Raw genomic sequence first — 7500 nt, forward strand, 5'->3', positions numbered from 1 at the left:
GGGAGAGAGAAGGGGGGCGGGAGAGAGAAGGGGGAAGGAGAGAGACAAAGTGCGTGTGACTATTAGAATGTGCACATGCGTGTACTGTGTTGCAGTAATCAAGAGTTTTAATATTGATGCGACGGCAGTGTGCTCCAATCAATAAACCACTTCACTTGTCGGATCCTACATATGGTTTGGCGGGGATTTGGGCCCTAATGTTCTCTGCTACTGACCAGGGTCTATAAGAAGAAGATTCTGCCGTTACATCGGTTTGGAGTTTAGAGAACCTAGGTGAGGATTATGACTAAATATCATAGTCCCCTCAAATTTTGAAAGCACCCACATCCCGTGACCCAAAATCAGCCTCGTTTTGGTTTACCAAATTTCTCTTGGAAGGCTTGCTAATCATTGCATGCTGGTAATCAATAAAATCGACTCCACTACTTGGCTGGTACTTTATTTTATGGAGTTAACGGCAAAGTTGACATCGCAGGATTTGCAATAAGAATATAAAAAACCAGAACAAACACCGCAAATGACCCGCCTATTTCGCATCGGTTTTGTCTGTCACGTTCGCTCCGATGAGAAGCAATGTGCTAGAGGTAGAGAAGGATGAGTGTCTTGGATCGACCGCCATCCTGGTCGTATAACAGACGTTAGTTTCGACAAACTCCTTCATTCTGTCGCAGTTAATCTCTGTTGACTGGCCAGAGTGAGATGCATCTGCAACCGAAATTTCTCGATAGAAATCTTGAAAATCACTTCTGGCACGCATGTTCCACAACAGTATCTTCATCGCACACTGCATATCTCCCCGCAGGTTTTCGCCACTTTCTTGCCCATTCTTTTAAAAAGTAAAATAATTATCATGTGTCGATAATATTTGTTTTGGTTCTCCATTTCCAGATTAATCCCAAACACACAAAATAAACCCGTCTCATTGCAAGTTCGCGTCGAATTACGTTGAAGCGTCAAATATATAACGGGTGCACTCTCACAAGAGACAGACTGAAGTTAGCCATTTATCTGAGTGCTTGAAGTTTAGTGTCTATAAAAATCGAGCTGACTTTTTGACCAACCCAAATATTTCAGTTGCATTTGTAAATACATTACGTTTGCATTATTTTATATTTTCACTTTCAAAAAAATTGAAAACATAAAATTGCAGATTTTCAGAAAGTAAAACAATAAAATAACAATGCTTTTATTTTCTGATATACGAAGGGACTAAGGTGTTCCTTTAGCACTAAAATTATATTCAAACATGATAAAGAGACTTTTGAATCATCATCATCAACTCTTGGACATTATCCTCTTGAGTTCTATGACGCATGGTGTCGGTTGCCCGGTTTCTATGGTACATAAATGACCGAGATCACAACAATCCTCCTGAACAGTACGCTCGTCCATCGCAGGGTTACTCAATGGCAGTTGAGTGAACTGGAGCAACGTGAAATTAAATGTTTTGATTTAGAACACAACGCACCGCTCGGTCCGGGAATCGAAACCACGATCTTGTGATCGTGAGCGCAATACTCTAACCACTAAACTCATCCGCCTTTTAAATCACTCTGTATATTATCACTGCCGTTGTTTTGTTTGGATATTCCGCAACAGAATTCAAAAAGTACTAGTTAAGTACTGAGTCGATATTATTGATTGTGCCCTTTTCCCAAGTGCATACGTCAGATATAGATTTTCGACAAAGATTCAAACTGTTAACGAACTGTTAAAGTTGTTGCTTATCAGTCTTTGTCATGATACATAATTTCCCTAAATTATTTTTAAAACCTGATCTGTTGAATTGACAATCTCTTTCCATCCTCGAAACCAATTGTTCTCAGTCAAAGTACATATGACCCTTGGGGTTCATGGAAGATTTTGTTGTTAAAATTGATGCGCATCAAATTGGTTATACTTCTTTTATACATAAAATATGAAAAAAAAATTTTATACAATTCCTCATAATATTTAATGATGAAAATATAACAGGAATTTTTAAAGCACCGAATGGCTATCAGAGTCCATCTGAGTAAAATAAGAATCAAAGGGACCCATTAGTAATAAAAATAGTTGAGAACCACTGATTAAACGTAAGGTATACAATGATATTTCTTAAGTATTGAACTATATGATACAGTAAAGATTATTAGTTACAGATACGACAGGCTTCCAAGCAGGTTCCGCCTACTACATTCCACTCACAACATATTGGCCAATCCAGTAGCAGAAGACACTTGTTTAAGGAGCTGCTCAGAGGGGATTGAATAGGAACTTAACCACATAAATCATAATTTTACTCTGAAAACACACGTCATAGTGTTTTCCACTCTTCTAGAGAAATCGTTTGTTGGGACTCGTAACTAATGAGCAATTGTATTCTATTTAGATTGGCCTCTTCTTTAAAGTATCAAATACAATAAAATAATATCGTTTTACCATCATATTCTTGCAGAGTATTACTTGAGACTTGGGAGGCTGGTAGAACAGCAACAATTATACTGTCTGTTTAAATTCCTGCAGTTATTAATTTACCTCTTTTTTTTTATGTTCTAAGTTCAAATCCCACAATGAAGGGTTTGCTTTTCATTCCAATAGTAAGGATAAAATAAGTACCAAACAGTGTATTATTTAATTGATAATAATGAGTTAAGTGAAACTACTGCAACCTTACAGTTTGGTACATTGCCAAGAAAGAAAGAAAAAAAAAAACCCAAATTGCTCTTAACGTTCAACGTTCACTCCTTATACTTGTTATCAATACTCCATATTTTACAGCTTAAAAACAAATCTCTTCTAGGATTACACTTTTGCTCTTGAATAAACTTGGTGCGAAAAAGAAAAACGAACGTTTCCTAGTTGCTGGCGGGAAGTAATTTCCTCCATGTGTTGTAGGTTGTGTTTTACCAGTACAACATTTTCACGACTTCTGTCAAGTCATGTTGGGGTTACTGCTTTACGGAACTCGATAGAATATGGGTGTGGAGAGATATAAAAGAATCGTGCTTATCGTTTCTTTGGTTGTTTCGGACAGATGACTAGCCAACCACGGTTGTTCTATGATCATGTGGTATCAAATTTATTATTATTTAGTTTGAGGAAGATAAGCAGTCTCTCTCGCCTTTGCAGACACTCCCAGAAGGGTGGGGTTGATGTGGGATATATTCACCTTGAATGTCTGTAGGTTGATGCATGTAAAGAAAAAAATACGTGGGCAATGAAAATGTTCTTGTAGCGTGCAGTGGTAAGAAGGCTTGAGCAGTTTGGGAGTGAAACATTAAGGATGATGAAGAAGAAAGGTGTTTAATCGGATGGATATAACGCCTTTGATGAGGGTGGTAGGCAGATAGTTAGTTCAGTGAAGTAGAAATCGTTTAGTAGAAGATATAGAACAGAAAGAGAGGAATAAACAACGCATATGTGAGTGAGTGGTTGTTGCTTGTGTTGATGTGTGGAACTTTGCCAATGAATTGGGAGGTCTGCTTGGCGATGCAGTTCGAAATGATTATGAATGAAACCGCAGTGACGTTTCAAATATTTAAGAAGCACTCTAATGTCGGCCGCACTCAGGGTATTTATAGTCTAGGTTTCAGGTGAGAGCCCTATGATTTATCATCTGACTCTGTAGTGTCTTTGAGGGCGAGAGCTTTATTACGCAATACCTTTAAAAAGCGTATCAGTTGCTTTAGAATAATTATGTGGTTTATTTTTCTGACAGGTGCTGGCATGGCTGTGTGGTTAAGAAGCTCACTTTCCAACCACATGGTTTCTGGTTCAGTCCCATTGTGCAGTATCTTGAGTAAGTGTCTCTACTATAGCATTGCGAGTGAATTTGGTAGGTGGAAACTGTATGGAAGCCCGCCATGAGTGTATATATCTGTGTCTAAGCCTTTGACAATCGGTGTTGGTTTGTTTACGTCTTCGTAATACAGCGGTTCGGCAAAAACGAACCGATAGAATAAATACCACACAGAAAATTAAGTACTGGGGTCATTTTGTTCGACTTAGACTTTTTAAGACGGTGCCTTAGCATAACCGCAGTCTAATGAGTGAAAAATGAAAAAAAGATAGCTACGAAAAGACCACCTTGTACAGCTCCCGCTGCTTCTACATCGACTATCACCGTCGTCGTTGGCACTCCGTCGCTTACGACGTCGAGGGTTCCAGTTGATCCGATCAACGGAACAGTCTGCTCGTGAAATTAACTGAGCACTCCACAGACACGTGTACCATTAACGTAGTTCTCGGGGATATTCAGCGTGACACAGTGTGACAAGGCCGACCCTTTGAATTACAGGCACAACAGAAACAGGAAGTAAGAGTGAGAGAAAGTTGTGGTGGAAGAGTACAGCAGGGTTCGCCACCATCCCCTGCCGGAGCCTCGTGGAGCTTTAGGTGTTTTCGCTCAATAAACACTCACAACGCCCGGTCTGGGAATCGAAACCGCGATCCTATGACCGCGAGTCCGCTGCCCTAACCACTGGGCCATTGCGCCTCCACACATCAACTATATTGTTATCTAAACCTTCTAACCCTTTAGCATGCAGATTACTCTGTCACATTTAATACTTATTAATTCGCATTGTTTTGAATTCATCATGCATGAGAAAATCTCCGTTTATCGAGCTGCCTGTGTATCGATCCTCCTGTACGGGTTTGATGCCTTTATCGGCACCAGATCAGGCAACCGGAAACATTCCATATCAGATCGCTCCAAAGCATCCTCATTTTCACGCGGAAGGACAAAGTGCCTCATGCTGAAATCCTCCTGAAGTCTGAGATCTACAGCGTTGACCCTGCATCCTCCGTCGTCTTTTTAGCAGGGCCGGGCCATGTAATTCGGATGCCAGGTAACCGACTCTCAAATATGGTCCTCTTCAGCGAGATCAAGATTGGAAGTAAGCCTCATGGACGTCTAAAACTTCGTTTTCATGATAATATCAAGCGGCCTCGCATTTTATGCAGTGTCCCTCCCAATCAGTTGAAGCTCCTGGTTGTTAATCGGAATGCATGGGTGGGAGGGCGTGTCATGCTGGAGTAGAGCGCTTTGGAATCGAACGCAGGAGACTGCATGAAGAGAGGAAGAGACGTCGTCATTAAATCCTTGTGGCTATTGTTCAGAGTCATTTTCGATGCCCTCAGTTTCACAGGATCTCCCTATCGGTCTTGTCAACCACGTTCGCTCTCATGAGAAGCAATGCGCTAGTGACGGAGGAGGATGAGTGTCTTGGCTCGACCCTGTCATCATATTTGACGGACTGTCATAAGCAAATAAGTAAGCATCGCATAGCTTCGAGATTTCGATGATGCGACTGCTTAGTTTTAGAATGGCATTATAGGACAGGTGTGAGGTGCCAACCAACCTTGGCCGCTATATACATAAAATAGGTAGAATATTTGGGCCAGAAATGTTCAGTTTAAACTCTAAAGGGTCGAGCCATCTGCTATATTCTCACTTTCCACTGTTTTATTCTTGGCACACTGTCCTTGGCCAGTTTTTCTTATTAAGTTCAAGCATCACAAACCATTTCAAAAGACCTCAAAAACAATCTTATTAAGGAGTCTTAATATGGTCGATCCACCTGCAAGAAATAACTGTGAAATCTATCTGAAATCAAAACGGCTTTCATTTTATAGAAGAAAGAACACACTCGAAGGGCTGGATGATTAATGTAGTTCTAAACATTAACCCTTAAATACGTGATGGCTATATATGAAATACTTTTGATCGTAGGTTTTATCACACGGAGCTGACCAGGGGTTGCTTAACCATCACCACAAAACCAACAAAGACAGTAAATGTTACTTTTCCTCACCATATAATTATTTAAAATTAACATTTTAATACTCATCTCATTAAATATAATAACAGTAACTCAACTATAGTAGTTATTTTTCACGTAGATGGGAAGTCTGAAAAGCAATTTTTCTGACTGATTATTTATTTTGCATGCAATAAAATATAGTTATCAGAAATTATTAACGACGGAAGTAGTATTAATATCAAAAGGTAATCTTTATATCCAGCTTAACATGGATGTCTTGTTAGAACACCAAATACTGTGTTATAATGAAAACGTATATATTTACCTACTTTATTATCTACTACACAAGTACGTTTCTTTCTTTTTTTCTGATTCATGAAAACACTGGAAAACCATTTACAGTACCGTGCAAAAGTCTTCGGCCACATTAAGCTACAGTAAATTTCTACTAATTACCAACTTTCACATTACTGTACATTGCTAATATTTCGTGTGGCTTCCCATAGCTTGGATAATTGTTTCAATGCACCTAGGAAGAGATGCGTACAAATCCTTCGTCTTCACAAGTATGAGATGCCATCGTCTGTGACTGAGCTCCCGCAACTCTTCAAGATTGTGCGGATTCTTCGGACGAACACTTCTCTTTAGTTCTGTCCACATTTGCTCGATGATATTTGAGTCAGCGCTCTGAGCTGTCCAATCTTTCAATACGGTAACACGTCCATCAGCTAGACTGTTGTGTTGCATGCGATCTGTGGCATGGAGCTCCATCATGCTGAAAAATCTCACCTTCATCCAAGTCTGGTATCAAATTGTCCTTCAGCAACTAGATGTATTTGGCACTATTCAAGTTACCGTCAATTTTAATCAACTTTCTCGAACCATCACTTTTTATGTATTCCTAAAGCATCAGACTCATACACCCAAACTTCACTGTTTTCGTTGTGTAATGTGGGTCGTTTCGCTTTCTTGGAGGCCTTCTCACAAATTCTCGTACCCTATGTGGGTGTGTGTGTGTATATATATATATATATATATATATATATATATATATGGTGCGATGAGTAAATTGTCGCCATTTTATATTCTAATTTCGAGCACGCGCATTGTTTTTGATTTTGTCGACTACACAGTATAGTAGGGTTAGTTGGGCACCGACTGTGAGAAAACCAGCAGACATGCTGTAGTGCTCGGCATTCGCGCCGGAAGCCCCACTACGAACACACACAGAACAACCGTTGGCTTGCCGTGTCCCCAAAACATGCAACAAGAGTGATAAAAATCAAACATCTTGTCAACATCATGGTATTTGAAGTGATCACTAGTGATGCTGATATTATGCCTCCATTCATTTTCCCACGCAGCCTCACACTTAACACGGAGGCCTATGTCAAGTGCCTAGAGGAGGTAGTGCTGCATTGGGTCAAGAGAATGGCTGCTAGAAGACCCTATGTCTGGCAACAGGACTCTGCACCATGCCACACAAGCAGGAGAACCCAGTCATAGCTGTCAGACAATTTCTGCGACCACATACATCACCCCTAACACCTAGCCACCTAACTCCTCAGACTGCAACCCCCTTGGTTATATGTGGGCGCAGTTGAACGAGAGACCAACAAAACTCCTTGTAACACCAAAGATGAATTGAAGGCAAGGATTATAGCAGCATTCACCAACTTAAACGAGAAAACTGTCCAGAAGAGTTGCAAGAGATTTCGAAGTCTTCTGGAGGCTATGGTTGAAGCCAATGGCG

General features: G+C 40.2%; 1 protein-coding gene and 1 long non-coding RNA gene across 2 annotated transcripts in view; one reads left to right on the top strand and one right to left on the bottom strand.

Annotated features, from left to right (window-relative positions):
* Window positions 1-7500, bottom strand: part of LOC106868397 (peroxisome proliferator-activated receptor gamma) — an 86011-nt gene that overhangs the window by 49657 nt on the left and 28854 nt on the right. The gene's annotated exons all lie outside the window — the stretch shown is intronic.
* Window positions 1-7500, top strand: part of LOC128247893 (uncharacterized) — a 12468-nt gene that overhangs the window by 2734 nt on the left and 2234 nt on the right. Inside the window, exon 2 of the long non-coding RNA XR_008264201.1 lies at window positions 3701-3781. This is a non-coding gene — a long non-coding RNA (uncharacterized LOC128247893). The remainder of the gene's footprint in view (window positions 1-3700; window positions 3782-7500) is intronic.

Source organism: Octopus bimaculoides, chromosome 5 (assembly GCF_001194135.2).
Source record: "Octopus bimaculoides isolate UCB-OBI-ISO-001 chromosome 5, ASM119413v2, whole genome shotgun sequence".
Classification (NCBI taxonomy): domain Eukaryota; kingdom Metazoa; phylum Mollusca; class Cephalopoda; order Octopoda; family Octopodidae; genus Octopus; species Octopus bimaculoides.